At 46.6% G+C, this 18,743-nt stretch overlaps 2 protein-coding genes across 2 annotated transcripts in view; one reads left to right on the plus strand and one right to left on the minus strand.

The window, feature by feature from the left end:
* The window catches only part of WDR81 (WD repeat domain 81), a 141,337-nt gene extending 123,663 nt beyond the window's left edge, over positions 1-17,674 (minus strand). Inside the window, exon 1 of the mRNA XM_086955203.1 lies at positions 17,523-17,674. The gene's annotated coding sequence lies outside the window, so the exon portion shown is untranslated. The remainder of the gene's footprint in view (positions 1-17,522) is intronic.
* A 136-nt stretch (positions 17,675-17,810) lies between these two features.
* Positions 17,811-18,743, plus strand: part of CRPPA (CDP-L-ribitol pyrophosphorylase A) — a 62,798-nt gene continuing 61,865 nt past the window's right edge. The window contains exon 1 of the mRNA XM_086955204.1: positions 17,811-18,012. The gene's annotated coding sequence lies outside the window, so the exon portion shown is untranslated. The remainder of the gene's footprint in view (positions 18,013-18,743) is intronic.

Here is an 18,743-nt window from a genome sequence, read left to right on the forward strand (position 1 = left end):
CGCCTCCATTGAGCTGCCATCGTACTCCATGCCACATCGTACAAATCTACTCCGGACAGCAGTGACTACCTTTATCATTTTAACAGGATGTGTATGGCGTACAATTAATGCAAGCTATGTTTAATCCTACGGTAATGCACACAGCCCTACTGGACAGCGGTCACTACCTTTAATTATTTTAACATGTTGTGTATGATGCACATTTAATCCAGGAGCTGATTAACTCTACGGTGATGCGCTTAGAGGCGGATCCTCTGCTAGGGCGGAGGAGCGTTGTCCCACTGGGGAGCCACCCAGGGACTGGGAAGCATGGGAGGCTGTTTTTCAAGCGTATGTGGAATTTTTTGAAGGTGAAGGATGTGAACCTGGGGAAAGTTGGCGTTATTGAAGCCTTGTCTTAAGGGTATTGGTTTGAAGGAATTTAAGAATGTACCAGTTTTGGTTAATCCAGGAAATCTCAATGTTTATCATTTTACTTCCAAACAGTTCTGCTTACGGTACGGGAAGAAAACCAATGTGATAATGGACAGATTCATTTTCTATTCTAGAAAGCAGCATCCCGAAGAATCGATTTAAGACTAGATTTCTGTACTTACATCTCTAGCTGCCATGTACGATTTTAAGCACATCTCTTATGAGCAAGTGCTAAGAGACCACATTTTGATGAGAACCAATAATTAAAACAAATACAGTAATGATTATGGACCAGTACTGAGATGTTGCTCAACGCTGCATTCGACATCGCCAAAGCCATTGAGCACTCTAAAAAAGTTTGTGTGGGTGTTGTGAAAAGTGACATCCACATTGTATCTAAGGATAAATCTAAAGGGAAAACGATTTCAAACCTAATTGGCAAAAACATGATGGGAGGAGAAACATTCCCCTTTGTTATAGATGTGGCAGTAGTGCGCACCTCGGCAATGTAAAAATATGTCCTGCCGTGGAATAAATGTGTTCAAGGCGTGGTACTAAAGGGCATTTTGGCAGAGTATGCAGGTCAGTAAACATGGTACAGGGATATGAGGAATATGACAGTTCTAATGACAGTAGTGAACCCAAATTCAATGCAGTGTTAAGCATAGTTGTAGGTTCTTACTCGACCAAATTTCCATCATGTGTAGTAATATATTTTATTTTTACATTTCTTTTTATTAATACAAGGCATTCAAATGAGTGCATAGAACAGAGGTTAAAAATTCCCATACATCATTACAACATATCAATAATACTTGGGGGGAACGTAAAAAGAAAGGAGAGGGGGCCGAAATACTTTTACATACAAAGGTCAAGGGGATGCAGGTATATCCAATATAGAGTCAGCCGGTGGTACACAAATCTCCCCCCTGTATCGGTTCCACAACCCCCAAACAGTCACCCATTTACGAGGTCGGCTTCTGGCCAGATAGACGGTCTTCTCCCGAAACATACACAAGTCCATGCTCTCTTTTCATTCCTCAAGCGTGGGCGCTCTCTTAGATCCCCACTGCTGTGCTATATTTCGTTTCGCTATCATTGCCCCTAGAATGGCCCACCTGGTCTGTGCTGTGTTTAAATCTGTTGGTTCCCAAATATTAAGGAGACATCTTCTCGCCTCTGGTAACACCGTCACCCCAATACCTCTCGCATAACTTCATGTATCGAACTCCAATAATCCACCATATGGTGACATTCCCAGAGGATATGGAGGAACGTGCCCACCTGCCCACATCCTCGCCTGCACAAACCTTCTTCAGATAGCCCCATCCGGACCAAGCGTGGACCTGTAACATACACCCTATGTAGTATTTTCAACTGGACTAGCCTCAATCTCGCTGGAATCGCAACCTCTTTCGGGGAAGACACTGCCGATTGCCAGTCTTCATCGTCTAGTTCAATACCGTCTCTCATCCATTTATCCCTCAACTCTACCAGGAGGTCTGCTCTGTGGTTGATCAACTTCCTATAAGTAAGGGAAATAGTTCTATCCGGCAAACGCCCATCCAATATTCTATCCTCCAATGGCGAGGCCTCTGGTATCTCCTCTTCCACCGGTAGCGCCGCTTGTAGCGCATGTCGAACTTGCACATAGCGGAAATACTCCGCTCCATTCAACTCAAATTCGGTTTGCAATTCAGCAAACGTCTTAATCCTACCCTTGACCCAAATATCGCCAATCTTAGCAATCCCTATCAAGTCCCATTTATCAAAGCCCTTAGTGTTCCAAAGCTTGCCCAGACTGTCCGAGTTGAATAGTGGAGTGGCCAATGTAAGGCGGCCTCTCCACCCTATAGAGCTAGTGGCGTCGCGCCATATCCGGACCACTACCTTCGTCGGTCCCGTCAATTGTTCCCCGCCGACTTGGCATATAAAGCTCTACTATAAGCCACCTATCCATTGCATAACCAGGATCCGAACCACGTCCATAAGTACCCTGGTTGATGGCTGTGAATTGAGAAGCCCAATAGTATCTTCTGATGTCAGGGAGGGTGATACCACCGTCATACCACAGTAACGTCAGTTTAGCCAAAGCAATACGAGGTCTACCCTCCCATAATAGACTGCGCTGCACCCCCTCCACCTCTCGGAAATAACTAGCCGGAACTAAATCTAATGAATTCTGGAGGGCGTAAAAAAAACGAGGTAGGGACATCATCTTAAAGAGGGCCGCCCTTCCCAACAGGGAGAGAGGCAGCTTCCTCCAACTGCTTGCGTCGCTTTTTAATCTAACTAAAGGGGGAAGGATGTTTCTCTCGTAACGAACTGTGGGATCCATTGAAATAAAGATCCCCAGATACTTAAACCCGTCAGTAGCGATTTGAATCGGGCAGTTTCGTGGGGGAGTCGGGGTGTCACCGCTCAGAACATACAAATAGGATTTCCCCCAATTTATAGTGAGCCCCGAATTCCTACCGTAGGAGGCCAAAACATCACAGACGACAATTAAGGACTTTCTGGGTGAGGTTAAATAGAGCAGAATGTCGTCTGCGTATAAAGAGATCCGGTCCTCTACCTGAGGGGACCATCGAATACAAGGCTCCCAGCGGATCCAGGCCGCCAAAGGTTCAAGAGCCAGTGAGAATAAAAGGGGAGAGAGTGGACACCCCTGTCGAGTGCCTCGCCCCAGACAAAATGTTGCCGAAACTCGGTTAGTCACTACAACCTGCGCAAGAGGTTCAGTATATAACAGACGCACCCAACTGATAAACTCCGGTCCAAATCCAAACTTAGCCAAGACTGTCCACAAATACGGCCTTTCTACCGTGTCAAAGGCCATCGTTGCGTCAAGCGACGCCATTATAGCCTGTTCCTTCAGGGTATGTGCTCTGGCCAACACTCCGTGCAACCTGCGAAGATTCAAAGCCGTATTTCTATGGGGAATAAAACCCGACTGATCAGCATGCATGAGACCGCTAATAACCTTAACAAGCCTATTGGACAATAGTTTAGTAAGAATCTTAGGTTCAGCATTCAATAAGGAAATGGGCCTATAAGAGGCACATTTGGTTTTCGTTTTCCCTTCCTTATGGATAACTACAATAGACGCCACTCTCTGATCATACAGTAATATTCCCTGTTCTCGTGCTGCCACAAACATACCTTTAAGATAAGGGGCGATCTTATCGGGCCTAAGCTTATACAACTCAACCGGGAGTCCGTTAGGGCCTAGTGCCTTACCAGAGTTCAAAGAGCGCACTGCCAGGGCCATTTCATCGGCAGTGAGGGCACTGTCCATAAAATCACGGTCTTCCTTAGTCAAGCATGGGAGTTGGATATCTCGCAATAACAAGTGAGAGTCCTCCTCTGGCCGCCCCGCGACCGAGGTGTACACTATACGAAATTATTCTGCAAAACTATCCACTATCCCCTGGGGGTCTGTTATTCGCGATCCTTCTGCCGTCTCAAGTTCCGGAACAACCCGATCAGCCCGGTCTTTCTTATCCAACCAGGCAATAAGCTTTCCAGCCTTATCTCCGACATCATATAATCGACCCTGCTGCTCTCTACTTAGGGCTCTGGCACGGTCAGTGACTAACGCTCTATACTCAAGCTGCTTGAGATTCAGAACATGCAGTCTAGCACGGGTCACCTCCTGCTCCAATTCCACCTCAATACGAGTAATATTAGATTCTATTTTTACAATTTCTTTGTTCCGATCCTTCTTTGCTTCTGCGATCAGCGACAAAGCCTGGCCCCTTATGACTGCCTTAAAAGCCTCCCACAGCGAAAGCGGGGACAACACCGATCCCTCATTCTTCTGAAAATAATGTTCTAACGCCTTTAGCAGGTCCTTACGAATTTTAGGATTGCGCATGTACCAGGGATTAATGGGGGCTATTCTACCTCCCGATCCAGAAGTCATATCGAACCTGACCCAGAGTGGCGAATGATCCGATATGCCCCTAGCTAGGTGCGTAGCCACTGGTGTGTAGTAATATTGATGGGGTTGCACTATGTGTACTTGTGGACTTTTGTGCATTGTACACTAATATTTCACAAGCTATTGTTAAGGGAAATTGGCCTTATAAAAAAACTTCTGCCTCCTGATGTAACACCAAGAGGGTCACTGCTCATAAAATTGATTTGGTGGGTTTCTTCTGGGCCAAAATAGAATTTTCTGGACAGCAAACCTTGTTGGGGTGGCCACACCAAGAAGAAATGGGGATTAAATGACATCCTACAGCTTCTCCTCCTCTTGACACTGTAGCAGCAAATGTTACTGGGGGTGGGAACATATCTGATCTAATTCAGGATCTTAAATCACAGTTCCCCAATGTATTCAATAGCAGGTAGGAGAGTACAGAGGATTCAAGCATCGCATTAGGCTACATGAGGGTTCTGTTCCCATTTGCCCTAGAGTGCGCAATATACCATTGTTCTTTACAAGCAAACTTAAGGATATCCTACATGATCTCTGTCAAAGGAACATTATTGAACCTGCTGAATCTTCAACATGGGTTTTTCTGATTGTTATTTCTGTCAAATCTTCAGGTGAGGCTTTGCATTAATTTGCGCAGTGTTAACAATGCTAAAGGGGTGGATGCTCATTCTTTGCCTAATTTACACGCAATGGTCACCACTTTAGCAGGAGCGCAAGTGTTCTCAATGCCTTGATGTCGCAAGTGTATATCACCAAGTCGTCTTGGACGAGGAATCGAAGAACCATGCGGCATTTACAACTCAAGAAGGGCTATTGAGGTTTGGTCGTATGCCGTTTGGCATCGCCAGTGTGGCATCTGTCTTTGAGGGATGTATGACGTTAGCACGCATACTATTACCACGCATACCTTTACAACGCGGTATTTACAACGAATACCTTTACAACGCGTAGCGCTTTGAGGTGCTGGATAGTGGTAAGTATAATTTTATATTCCAACTCCAGTCCCCGTGGACACTAGGGAAGGTGTTGGATATAAAATTAAACTTATTCCCTATCCTAGAGCGCCCCCCAGCGCAATGCGTTGTAATGGTATGCGTGGTAATGCCTGCGTTGTAATGGTAGTGCGTTGTAAGAAATGCGTGCTAAACGTTGTATACCGTCTTTGAGAGGTTAATAAAGGAAACTCTTGATGGCCTGGAAGGAGCAGTTGCTTTCCAAGACGGCATATTGGTTTATGGTTAGGATGCGGAAGAGCAGATCACAATTTCAAGATGGTTTTGGCACCTTTATAAGCGAAAGGCCTCACATTACGATCTGACAAACGAAGGTTTAAGCAGAAGGAAGATGAGTATTTAGCCCATGCATTAGTGCCATTCGTATTAAACCCAGGCAGAACCATGTTGAAAATTTTATCACCAATGCTCCCATACCTACTTCCAAGGAACAATTAGTGGCATTCCTTGGATTAACTGAACTCAACTCAAATTGTATCCCCAAACTATGCGGCCAAAGTAGATCCCGGATGTTTATTTTAAAAAATGCAAAGTTTGTCAGGACTGAGTACATGTTCACTGCATGTAAAACCTTGAAAGAGTTTATTGTTTGAAACAATTTGAAAATGGAAAGCAGTGTGTTGTGATGTTGGATGCCAGAAATTGCGGTTTTGTTGGTGTGCTTATGCAAAGAGATAGAGGCAAAGAATGGATAGTTGCTTATGCCTCTAGGGCTTTGCCGGATGCAGAAAAGAATTACTCTATAATAGAGAGAGAATTCCTGGCAAGTGTGTTGGGTACTGAGCATTTCAGGACCTTCTTATGGGGAACTAAATTCATTCATCATTAAAACGGACCACAGGCCTTTGTTTTACATGATGGCACCTGGTGGAGGGAGTTTTCTGAACGAGTGGTTGGCTAGATTAGCAATTAGGCTACAAAATGTCTAGTACCAATTACAATTTGTGCATGGGAAGATTAATGTGCATGTCGATTGCATGTCCAGACTACCGATCCCTGTGAATGTAAATTGGCAGAAACAATGATTTGGAACAACCATTCAGTAGCTCTCTTTCGTACCCTCCTTAGTGGCGTTTATTTCATGAATCCTGAAGAGCGCAGTGCCTTCTGTGTTATTCATCTGCAATCATCTGTCCCTTGGTCCATGTCTCTATGGTGATCGATCTGGCAAGCACCCCTCTTTGTTATTGCGTTGTTGACAGATCCTTCCTGATCACAATCTGAGACTTGCCTGCATTTAGCGGATACACTGATTGTGATGATTAATAAAGCCCTGAAGAGGCTAAATATGGGACTGCGCACAAAAGGGATTTATTAGAGCTGCAGACGAGAGAGCGCCGCTAGTGTAGCTGTTGGGTTGTTGGGTGTGACCCGGGCTGCCCATAGGAGAGCAGCCACGCCCACTGTGTAAACACCTTAATGTGTTTCACAAGATCCGCGGAGTCGCAAGAGGGCTTTCCTACCTAATGATCAGGAAACTCGGTCATGGTGATTGCCACAGGCCTCGTTTCAAAATACCGTGTTTTTCAAACGTAGTTTTAGGTAATGTGGGCAGCTGTAGGGAAGTGGCTCCTGTGAGGATAGGTCAAAGGCCATGAAAGAGGAGGCGTCGCCAAGGAATTCTGAACTGACAGACATTTCACTGGCACTTTAAGAAGGCTATTTCGAGCGCTTCCTTTGCAGAGAATGTTAGTTCCCTATTCGTTCCTGCTATTGATATTGCATTTGTAACAAATAGAATGGTTTCAGTTCCCCCAACTTGAACATTGCGTGGCACTTCAATGTTTAGGGCCTTTGCCTAATCTATTGCGAAAGGGAGTGGATCTAACGGCATGTATGTAGTATATACTGGGGACTGAACCACTTACTGTAGTACGGGCACCGCTTTAAATTGGCAGGACATTTACTTCTTTAAATTGAAAGGTATTGTAATTGCATTTAGTGCCCCCCGCCGAGCACCTTCTGTGGAGAGGATGTTTTCCGCATCCTGCTTCAGTGCACCCTGTATCGTGTGTCTGACGGGAAAACTGCTTCGAAATGGGCTGATTTTGGAAAAGGCGTGCCATCTGATAGGTAGGTAGGGCTGGTGCACATTGATTCGTGGCAATATAAATCTGCAACTCCACATAAGTTTCATCAGATTCGACTAGCCTTGGAGGCACCGGCCTGTCGATTACTTTGTTAATTTCTCTATTTCCTGAATATTTTGTCACTGTGTGTGCTAATCTCTATTTCAAGATGTCTTCAGGTTTGTGTCTCTGTTCTGCTATAGTCTGTCCTCTGCTGGTCCTCTGATTGTATTCCCTGTGTCCGACCCCTGGTGTGTCTCTATTCTGAGTGTCTACTCTCTGCCAGTCTGTATCCCAAGATGTCCCCGTCTCTTCTTCGTCACTTTTACCATGTGTGTCCCATGTCGCATTGTGTTCTCTTCTGCACCACGGTATGATCTCCCTCTCTCTGACCCCTTTCTTCCTCTGTGCGTCTATTGTAGGTCTCCTAGTGTAGCTGTACTTTTGGACGACACACACAGCCACACACACACAACTACACACACACAACCACAACAACACATACAGCCACACACAGAACCACATCGTCAGTGCACACTTTCACCAACCACAGACACCATCAGTCATCAGTGCACGCTTTCACCAGGCACAAACACCACTGGCGCACAATTTCACCAAGCACACACACATCCCACCAGCCGTCAATGCACGCATTCATCAGACACACACCACCAGCCGCAAGTGCACGCTTTTACCACGCACACATACCACCAGCCGTCAGTGCACGCTTCCACCAGGCACACAGAACATTACCAAGACTCAAGTTTAAACAGCTGACAAATTAATGGTGCCTTAGGCGATGTTCGCAAATAATCCTCGCAACATACTTAACTAGGGGTATATTTGCAAAGAATTTATGCAGCGCAGCAAGCGAAGATGCTGCACTGCCTTGGCACTGCGTCAGCCCCGTGCGTGCGATGCATCATCACAGCTGTGTGAATAATAACTGCGTCAGGCCCGTGCGTGAGGGGCATTATCAGATCTGTGTGAATAATAACAGCTGTGAGACCCGTGCCTGAGGTGCATCATCAGAGCTGTGTGAATAATAACTGCCGGCAGCCCCTTGCTGAAGTGCATCATCAGAACTGTGTGAATAATACCTGCCTCAGCCCTGTGCTGAGGTGCATCATCAGAGCTGTGTGAATAATAACAGCTGTGAGCCCGTGGCGGAGGTGCATCATCAGAGCTGTGTGAATAATAACTGAGTCAGCCCCGTGCGTGAGGTGCATCATCAGAGCTGTGTGAATAATAACTGAGTCAGCCCCCTGCTGAGGTGCCTCATCAAAGCTGTGTGAATAATAACTGCGTCAGCCCCGTGCGTGAGGTGCATTATCAGAGCTGTGTGAATAATAACAGCTGTCAGCCTGTGCCTGAGGTGCATCATCAAGCTGTGTGAATAATAACAGCGTCAGCCCCGTGCGTGAGGTGCATTATCAGAGCTGTGTGAATAATAACAGCTGTGAGCCCGTGCCTAAAGTGCATCATTAGAGCTGTGTGAATAATAACAGCTATGAGCCTGTGCGTGAGGTGCATCATCAGAGCTGTGTGAATAATAACTGGGTCAGCCCTGTGCATGAGGTGCATCATTAGAGCTGTGTGAATAATAACAGCTGTGAGCCCGTGCCTAAGGTGCATCATCAGAGCTGTGTGAATAATAACAGCTGTGAGCCCGTGCCGGAGGTGCATCATCAGAGCGGAGTGAATAATAACAGCTGTGAGCCCGTGCCTAAGGTGCATCATCAGAGCTGTGTGAATAATAACAGCTGTGAGCCCGTGCCGGAGGTGCATCATCAGAGCTGTGTGAATAATAACAGCTGTGAGCCCGTGGCTGAGGTGTATCATCAGAGCTGTATGACTAATAACTGCGTCAGCCCCGTGCGTGAGGTGCATCATCAGAGCGGTGTGAATAATAAAAGTGAGCCCGTGCCTAAGGTGCATCATCAGAGCTGTGTGAATAATAACAGCTGTGAGCCAGTGCCGGAGGTGCATCATCAGAGCAGTGTGAATAATAACTGCGTCAGCCCCGTGCGTGAGGTGCATTATCAGAGCTGTGTGAATAATAACAGCTGTCAGCCTGTGCCTGAATGCATCATCAGAGCTGTGTGAATAATGACTGCGTCAGCCCCGTGCGTGAGGTGCATTATCAGAGCTGTGTGAATAATAACAGCTGTGAGCCCGTGGCTGAGGTGTATCATCAGAGCTGTATGAATAATAACTGCGTCAGCCCCATGCGTGAGGTGCATCATCAGAGCTGTGTGAATAATAACAGCTGTGAGCCCGTGGCTGAGGTGTATCATCAGAGCTGTATGAATAATAACTGCGTCAGCCCCATGCGTGAGGTGCATCATCAGAGCTGTGTGAATAATAACCGCGTCTGCCCCGTGCGGAGGTGTATCATCAGAGCTGTGTGAATAATAACTGGGTCAGCCCTGTGCGTGAGGTGCATCTTTAGAGCTGTGTAAATAATAACAGCTGTGAGCCCGTGCCTAAAGTGCATCATCAGAGCTGTGTGAATAATAACAGCTGTGAGCCCGTGCCGGAGGTGCATCATCAGAGCGGTGTGAATAATAACAGCTGTGAGCCCGTGCCTAAGGTGCATCATTAGAGCTGTGTGAATAATAACAGCTGTGTGCCCGTGCATGAGGTGCATCATCAGAGCTTTGTGAATAATAACTGCATCAGCCCCGTGTGTGAGGTGCATCATTAGAGCTGTGTGAATAATAACAGCTGTGAGCCCGTGCCTGAGGTGCATCATCAGAGCTTTGTGAATAATAACTGCGTCAGCCCCGTGCGTGAGGTGCATCATTAGAGCTGTGTGAATAATAACAGCTGTGAGCAACAGCATACTCTTGCACACACTCTCACTGCTCACCAATTCAAAGTTTGCTAAAAATTTTATGCAATGCATTGTCATACACAATGTCAATAACTCAAACTTTAATGCTGCAAGACCGATTGCATTGCAAATGCTTGGTTTTATGTGAGAGGGTGCCCTGGCATGAGCTTAGCCCCTTTGCAGCTTTCAGAACCATGTCCTTATAGCTGTTGTATGCTATAGCAATACCATATACTCTTAAGTGCATTATAATCCTCACGGTTAATGCCAACTTTGGTTTGGCTTTATCAAAACATGTCGTGTAAGGTGTCAAACACTTTGGAATACTACCTCCCGCGCCAGTCCTGGCAGCGGGGGTAGCATTCCACCCTTCTAGAGGGAGAAGACATGTAGTTGTAGCTTTACCCGTTTAAAGTTAAACAAAGCCTCAGCATCACAAAATCGATGCTGCTTCCACAGACACGAGTCTGACCTCCTGTTGCTGGACGAAACTCCGGCAGAGGGAGCCTGGACAATAGGTTTCCTGTCCAGGGAGGTGCTGGCACCTCCTCAGACAGGGTTTTGTGTATTGGAGCAGGGAGGGCTGCATTCAGTGAATGCTTTACAGACACTGCCTGGGGCACACAAGGTTCTCCATGCATAGCCCAGTTCAAACTGGTAGCTGGGGCACACAGCCCCAGTTCTGGCGCGAAACTGGTCAAAGGGAAAGGGGTGTAACCACCTCCTTCTCAGGTCCACGCATAGGAGGGACCTAGCCAGGTAGTCCAGCCCCCATCCTTAGTATAAGTATAGGAGCTGTGTTCCTGGGACTTTGGATTACCATGGACGAATGTTTGAAAGACATATCCTGGACCTTCGACGTTCCATTCTGACTGGAAGACGGAAGATATCTCCCCTGTGGTCAAGGAGTGACTACCCTGTTCAAACAGGCACCAACAGCAACTTTGGTCTGTATTTTCGAGGCTCCCTCCTGATCCCGAAGAATCTGCGACACAGGACCTGGACTTCCAGACATCTCGGACTCCGACCCACATCCACAGCAAAGCTGAGACACGTGGCAGACACGAGAGACATGGGACCCGAACTCCTGGACATCCTGCATTTCGCAAACTGCACTCCTTCAACGAGGTACCTCGAAGTTGTGCTTTGGGGTACTTGAAGCCCCAGCCTCGAGCACCATTTGCACCGAAACCCAGGCCCCCACACTCCGTGAGTGTTCTGTGGGCCCCGCTTTTGCATTTGAGCTCGACGCGTCTTCCCGGTTCCTAGACCGTTGGCTAGTGAGCCCCCTTAAGACTCCATTTTGAAACTACCTCGCTTTCCTGGTTGCTCCAGCTTCCCTGCAAAGGAGAAGCGCCACAGACCTTGCTGGTCTGCAACAGAGCCAATCTTGACATCCTGCGTGGGTTGCGGTTGCCAAGGCTTGTTGAGTCCAATCCGGATACCGACACCGCAGTCAACTAGATCCATCGTGGGACAGCTCAAATCCAGTGCCTGGTCATCGTCGATGCCTCTTGGAACTCGTGGCTGAAGAGACAAGTTTGACTACTTCACCTGAAATCACTCAAACATCGCCTGGTTCTTTCCTGGTTCCTTCCTGGCCACTGGCTGGTGACCCTTGACTCTGTCCCTTCTGCTTTCAGGCTCTTCAGGTCTTCAATCCACCCTGGGATCCACCCAGACACTTTTCCTGTGGTCGCCTGCAGCACTTCTTTGCAGCTCTCCATAGAAAACGACGACGAAAAGACACCTATGCACCCAGCTTCCCTGGGTGAGGTAACACGAGTACTTTGGTGCTCCCGTGGGTCTTGACTCTCGAAGTGTCCTAGTTTAAAAGGGTTCCATCCTAGTCCATCCGGAAGTGTCCTTAAATTGTATATTTGTAACTTTTACGATCTCCATCGAAAGTCAATAGTAACCCGTGCCTGTGTTTAGACACTGCACGTGGCTCCCGTGGGCCTCCTACTTCCTAACCTTTGGTCGATTAGAGTAGCCCCAGCAATTTCACAGGCCCCAGGCCTGCTTTCTAATTCTCTCGTGGTTCTTATACCACTTCCTTAGTATATGGTTTGTGAGGCCCCTAGGGCATAATGTATACTGTGCAACTTATCGTATATTAATCGTGTGACTTGTATTGTATTTTTACCTCTGACCTTATAAAGAGTGCAGAGGGGTTGTGTTTAGATTAAATACATATATATTTGATATATACCTTGTATGGTGTCCTTTCATTTGGTACTCAAGGGATTATAATTGGTAAAACAACTTGCTTAACTCGCCTACTGAAGTCTTAGCCGGATGACTGCTGGCAATTGCTACCCCTAGCATAGCATTCTATAAGGTTGACTTTACAACCACCATCAATAAGGGTCGATTAGACTGGTGCAAGGTGCCCACTAGAACTAGTGGACATCATATGCCAGGCTAACTTCTCACAGTGAGGTCATGTCATCCACCAAAGAGGTTCCAGGACTATGTCGTTGGTTATAAAAAACATTTAATTCCATATAAAAGTGGGGAGGTGTGTGGTATATGTGCACGCACACTTTCCTGGTGTCCACGTTCCTGTGTTTATATTTAGTGTTATTTTATTGTTATGAGACAGGCACAAGCGTGACACTTATGTTGTTGCTCGTATCTATCTCATCTAGAATGAGCCGCACAGCAGTTAGGTATAAATTCAGCATTTTAATGGAGGAAGCTGCAACATCCTGGTTAAATCAAACATCACCAATGAAAGTCCTTTCGCCGACACGTTTCGTGCGCTGCGCGCACTTCTTCATGGGCAGACTGATGTGAAAGTGTCAGCAGGCCGCAGCACCTGAACTACACGTGAATCTCACCAGAATAGGCGGAGGCAGCTCGCACTGCCTTCTGGTCAATGAAGTCCTGCGGCATCAAATCTCTGTGGATTGCCCGTACACTGTCAACAATAACACACTAAGTCCCCAGTGGGTTGATGTAGGTTTCAAAGCAAAGAGATTGCACCTTATGACTTACAGCACGCACCTCCTGCACCTTGTTGCTGGCGTCGGTTGGCGCCAGAAAGGACCGTGACCTTGTTTCGCGGCAGTCATATTATTTAGGCACTACCAGGACCAGAAGGCTAAGGAATTGGCCCCGCCCACTGAGGTACCCTGGGAATAAAATTGTGCAATGAAAGCGTTTTGTTGCTTTTGAACTCTGCCATTGAAGTGAACTTTGTTTCCGAAACCCGTCTGGCTGGTTTTAACACTTGATGCATTGTGATTGCCCTTTCTGCATGTAAGCTGTTATCATTAAAACATCGAGAAATCACGCAGCTGCTGGCCTCTCATTTTGGGCTTAACTTTATGGTGGATATATATATATATATATATATATATATATATATATATATATATATATATATATATATATATATATATACATAGGAAGTGGATGCTGTTGGAAATAAAAGCTGGATTATATAGATGTGAAAGTCTGTTTCTTCTTACCCTTTGTGTCTCCCGCCTCCTACAAGACCCCTTCACTCTGCTGTCTCTGACAGCAAACCTTCCTTATAATCTGTTGAGTCAATCTCTCGAACACAACCCTCATTGTAAAATACCTTATTCAGGTCCTTCTTCCTCTATGGCGTGCCCTCACCAACTCATGTGTTCTGCATGTGTGATACTGAACTGCTTTAAAGCTGTGCATGTAAAAACCCTTCTTAAGAAACTCAACCCCGACCCCCTTTAATGTCCAAAACTGCCATTCATTCTCAAGTCTCCCCTATCTGGCCAAAACTATTGAGAAATAGGGTTACTCACAACTGATTAAATACATCTTAGAAAAAGACTTGTTGGGAATTCTTCAGGCCAGGTCACTCTACTACACCTGCAACACATGTTGTGACCAGTTATCTAATCTGCACTTTCCAAATGGCCAACCCGACCCCCTCATATTACTGGATTAAACTGTCGCCTTTGATACAGTTGACTGCCAAATTCTCCTTAACAGCAAGGGTCTTGATGGAACTGTCCTGCAGTAGTTTCCCTCATATCTCTCAGAGTGGCCTCTGAACCGGTCAAAATTGGACAAACGCCTTCTTTGATCCTTCACCCATCAGGTGCAGCATGCCTCATGTCTCCACCTAACCACACCCATCATCTTCAATATCTATGGTGTCTTCCTGGGTGGCTTCCTTAAGGATCTCGGCACCTCCTTCCACCAATACACAAATGAGTCCCATGTCTTTGTCAAACTGGACTCCCCTAAATGCACGGAAGACTACATTTTTCTACTCGCCTTCAAGTCTGCCTCAGATAACAACCATATCATAGGTTGCATTCCTTAAACCACTAAATTGGTTACCTCTGCCAAATCTCTGTGCTTCCTGCTTGACTGTAACCTTAATCTTAAAAATCACATCCAAGCCATGACTAAATCAACCTGGTTCCACCTCCAAATCGTTAAGGAGCTCAAACATGTCTCTATCCATGATTTGAATGTGGCAGTCAAGACCAGGGTACTCTCCTATCTCAATAGGGCTCATCACTGGCACACACCACTAAGACCAGTGCTACAGCCACCTGGCAGGTTTCTCACAAAAACTAAAACACAGCATGTTCGCACAAGCTCCCCTTAAATGTTTTCCAACGGAGGCAGGCTGTACTATGATAGGACAGGATAGGATATAGTTTATAGAGCCCGCTAATACCTGGAGGTGTCATGGTGCTGGGCAGACGAAGTAGAAGAAAGAAGCATTTTCAATGTTGATGAATTTTTCCAGGATCTTAGTAGGGGCAGGAAGAAGGGAGATGAGTCCAAAAATTTTAAACTCTGAAGAGTCAGTGTTAGGTTTTTAAGGAGTGGTGAAACTATGGCTTCCTTACAGATGGTCGAGTAGCCACCGGAGGAAAGTATGTTATTAAACACCTTACAGAGGAAGTTAGCTACCGGGTCAGGAGCCAGTTTGAGTAAGGAGGGCACACAGGGATCCGACGGAGCGCTGGATTTAAGGCCCAGCAGGAGTTCTTTAGTTTGCTCGACTGTAATTAGCAGGAAGGAGCTCAAGGCCTCTTTACTGGGGTCCAGGGTGAGCTCCTCAACATCAGGTTCCACAACATCAGGTTCCGGTTCCTCACCTTCTGGAGTCCTAAACTCCTGTAAGATCCTGAGAACCTTGTCCTGAAAGTAGATATCTACTCTGTCACAGAAATCTTAACTGCCTACCATTCAAACCTACGGTCTAAAATACCTCACCTGAAAAAAAAAATTCTGGAGACTTTTGCTCTCTCTATTGCAAGAACAGTAATCTCTCCACATTCGCATTTCAGGGAAAAAGTCCATTCCTCATTGATATTTTTATGGCAAAGCTTCGAATGTCCTCCCTTCTCACATCAAAAATAACTTTTGCTTTCACTATTTTAAATCCCTCCTTAAGAACTTTCTCCTTTGGGACCATCTACACCCGACAGTTTAATCTATTTCCCTACAGTTTCTTCCTAGTAATAAATAAACTCCCAAAAAACAATTTAACTCCTGCCCTCTTCACCCTCCATATGCCAGCCTCTTATCCTTCAGCTCCTAGTATGTGGTATTTTGTTGTGGTCTGGTACTCCTTAAAGTTACTACTATATAGGAACGTTTTGCCGCTACTTCACCCTCTTTGAAAATGCTACACTGGTTGCCCATCTCCAAAATCATTCTTTTTAAGACTATGTGTACTAAATTCAAAGCTAACCATTTTTGTAAGACCTGTCTATTTACAGCACAACTATATTCCTTATTCTTCTCCTCGGTAGCGGAGATTCAGTAACAGCAGCCTGTTCTTGTATTGTTGCGTTCAGCTGGGAGGTAAGCTTTCTCAGTTTTCGCGACCCAACATTAGTCTGAGAGCTTCTGGACAGTTATTGACATTAAGAAAACTCCCTAAGACGCTGCTCCTCACAAGCCAGTGGCCACCTTTCCTCTAGTCTTTAGCCTCTCTGTAGGATTCAGTTGGGTTTAGTGCTAGGGCATCTTTTAGCTATTTCTGTACTATATACAATATTAAATAAAAACAATTTTTAACTGCAACTTTGCTACTTCTATATTTATTGAGGGTGCCGAAACTATACTCCACTGCCTTGGTGAAAACGTTGTATTTCACACTAATTTGTACAATTGCAATTTATTACCATTGTTGTCCTATAAGAAATCTGCTCTGTTCATGGCAATAGTTCAACTCTGCTACCTTTGCTCAAAAGTTCCATATCTCCTGAGATTCACACATTCCCTGGACCAGTCACTAGTCCAATAATTGTAAAACTTGGCTTTTTGATGCTCTCGTAACTCAGCGCTTGTATTGTTTTTTTAGGTTCCCGTTTGTGTGAGTAACGTGATGTACATTAACTATTGCCCGTTGTTACCTATCCACGCATTACTATTGAGGCCTGCCATCATATATCAAGACTGTCGTGAATCATGACCATGGTTGTACTGTAATACACTGAGACTACCGATCATTTCACGGTTGACTGATGACTTTCTGTTTGATGCCCTCTTACACCTTCTTCTGTATCGCATTCTGAAACCCGACTGTGGAAAGTTCACACTTTACAGGACAACAAATAAAAAATGTAGGACATAAATAAACATGCACATCCCTCGTCTACATCTGCAGCGTACAAACTCAACCTTCTGCTCACCCCAAGCTTGTCCACACCTTCCTCTAACCACGAGCACGCGCGTGCCTCTCTCTCTGCAGCTCCCTCTGCTGCCCTCCAAGCCCCTCCACCCACGGCCTGCAGTCTGCATCCTCGGCCCCCATGACTATAGTCTCCCTACTAAGCCTCATCTTAGTACTTCCTCCTGCAGACTTTCTTTTCTAGATTCTAGCCCTTCAGCCTGCACTGCACACCGCCTCGTCTACGCTTGTAGTCTCTCTGCGCCACCTCGTCTCCATCCGCTACCGCTCAGCCTGTAGGCTTCATCCTCTAAAACAAATCGCCCTGTAGATTGTCCAAGCCTGCAGACTTTCAGCTCTAACTCCATCATTTGCCGCTGCTGTCCCCAGCCTGCTAACCCCCTCCACTCCCCATCAAGCTGCAGACCCCCTCCACTGCCCCCAGCCCAACACACTCACTCTCGCACCCCCTCCAGCAGCCTCGTCTGACAGCACCCCGGCCTGACCCCGTAATCTCCCACTCTGCCCCCAATCTGGGGGCTCCATTCCCCTGCGCGCACTCTTCTGCAAGTGAAGTCTCCAAAATCCACCAGAGCTTTCCGAATGTGAGTCTTACCTCCTCCTCCCGACAGAAGATGTTAAATAACCGAGACTGCCTCTCCTCTGTTTTCGACTTTATCCAACTTAAAATAAGTGAGCACTAATGCAGGTAACCGGAAAGCCAGTGATATAGCGGCTGACAGGCTGATGTGCATTGCTGGGAGGTTCCTAATACCAGTACTTCCCTATAGATCACGCGACTGGTTAGAAAAAAATGCCCCTCCCCGGAAAAGCAGCCCCGCCTGTCCAGAAGAAAGTGCCTCTGCTGAGGCGCTGGGCAAGACTGCCCCGGAAGTGATCAGCCAGCCGCACGTGTGCCGGGCGATTTATGCTCTGTGTGTCTGGTTGCACCGTACGATAGACGCAGCTGACTGTGTGAAGGGGGAACCTAGACCCACTGATCCCGGCGATGTCTAGACCCCACTACTGACGGGGAAAGCCCACCTGCTGGAAGGAAGCGAGATCTGCAGTGTCATAGCGGTCTGGGTCGCTAAAAGGAGGTGCGGGTGAGTGGGGGAAGGCTGAGAGTGGGTTGCGAATGGGGGTGCAGACTGTGTGAGCTGCCAGGAGGCGTCGGAGACCATGCGTGGAGCCGAGGGTGATCTAGTGAAGGAAACAGTAAGAGGCCGGGATACAGACTGTTATGGTGTCTGACCCGTGTCAGCGGTAGGGCATGGGCACAGCAGGATCTCCAGCAGCATCCTTCAAGCAGCCCATAGTGGTAGTTGTAGGCAGGGGCGGCTGGTGACATTTGAAAGTGGTGAGGCGTAAACTAATTTGCATATTGCACCGCAGCGAGCGAGGGAGCCCGAGCCACCTTGCATCCATCCATACTTCATTCATGCATCCACCCATCCATCCTGCATCCATCCATCATTCATTCATGCATCCACCCATCCATCCTGCATCCATCATTCATTCATGCATCCACCCACCCATCCATCCTGCATCCATCATTCATTCATGCATCCACCCACCCATCCTGCATCCATCATTCATTCATTCATGCATCCACCCATCCATCCACCAATTCTGCATCCATCCTGCATCCATCATTCATTCATGCATCTACACATCCATCCTGCATCCATCATTCATTCAAGCATCCACCCATCCATCCTGCATCCATCATTCATTCATTCATTCATTCATCCACCCATCCATCCATCCTGCATCCATCATTCATTCATGCACCCACCTATCCATCCATCCATCCTGCACCCATCATGCATTCATG

Source organism: Lissotriton vulgaris, chromosome 2_1 (genome assembly GCF_964263255.1).
Source record: "Lissotriton vulgaris chromosome 2_1, aLisVul1.2, whole genome shotgun sequence".
Taxonomy (NCBI): Eukaryota; Metazoa; Chordata; class Amphibia; order Caudata; family Salamandridae; genus Lissotriton; species Lissotriton vulgaris.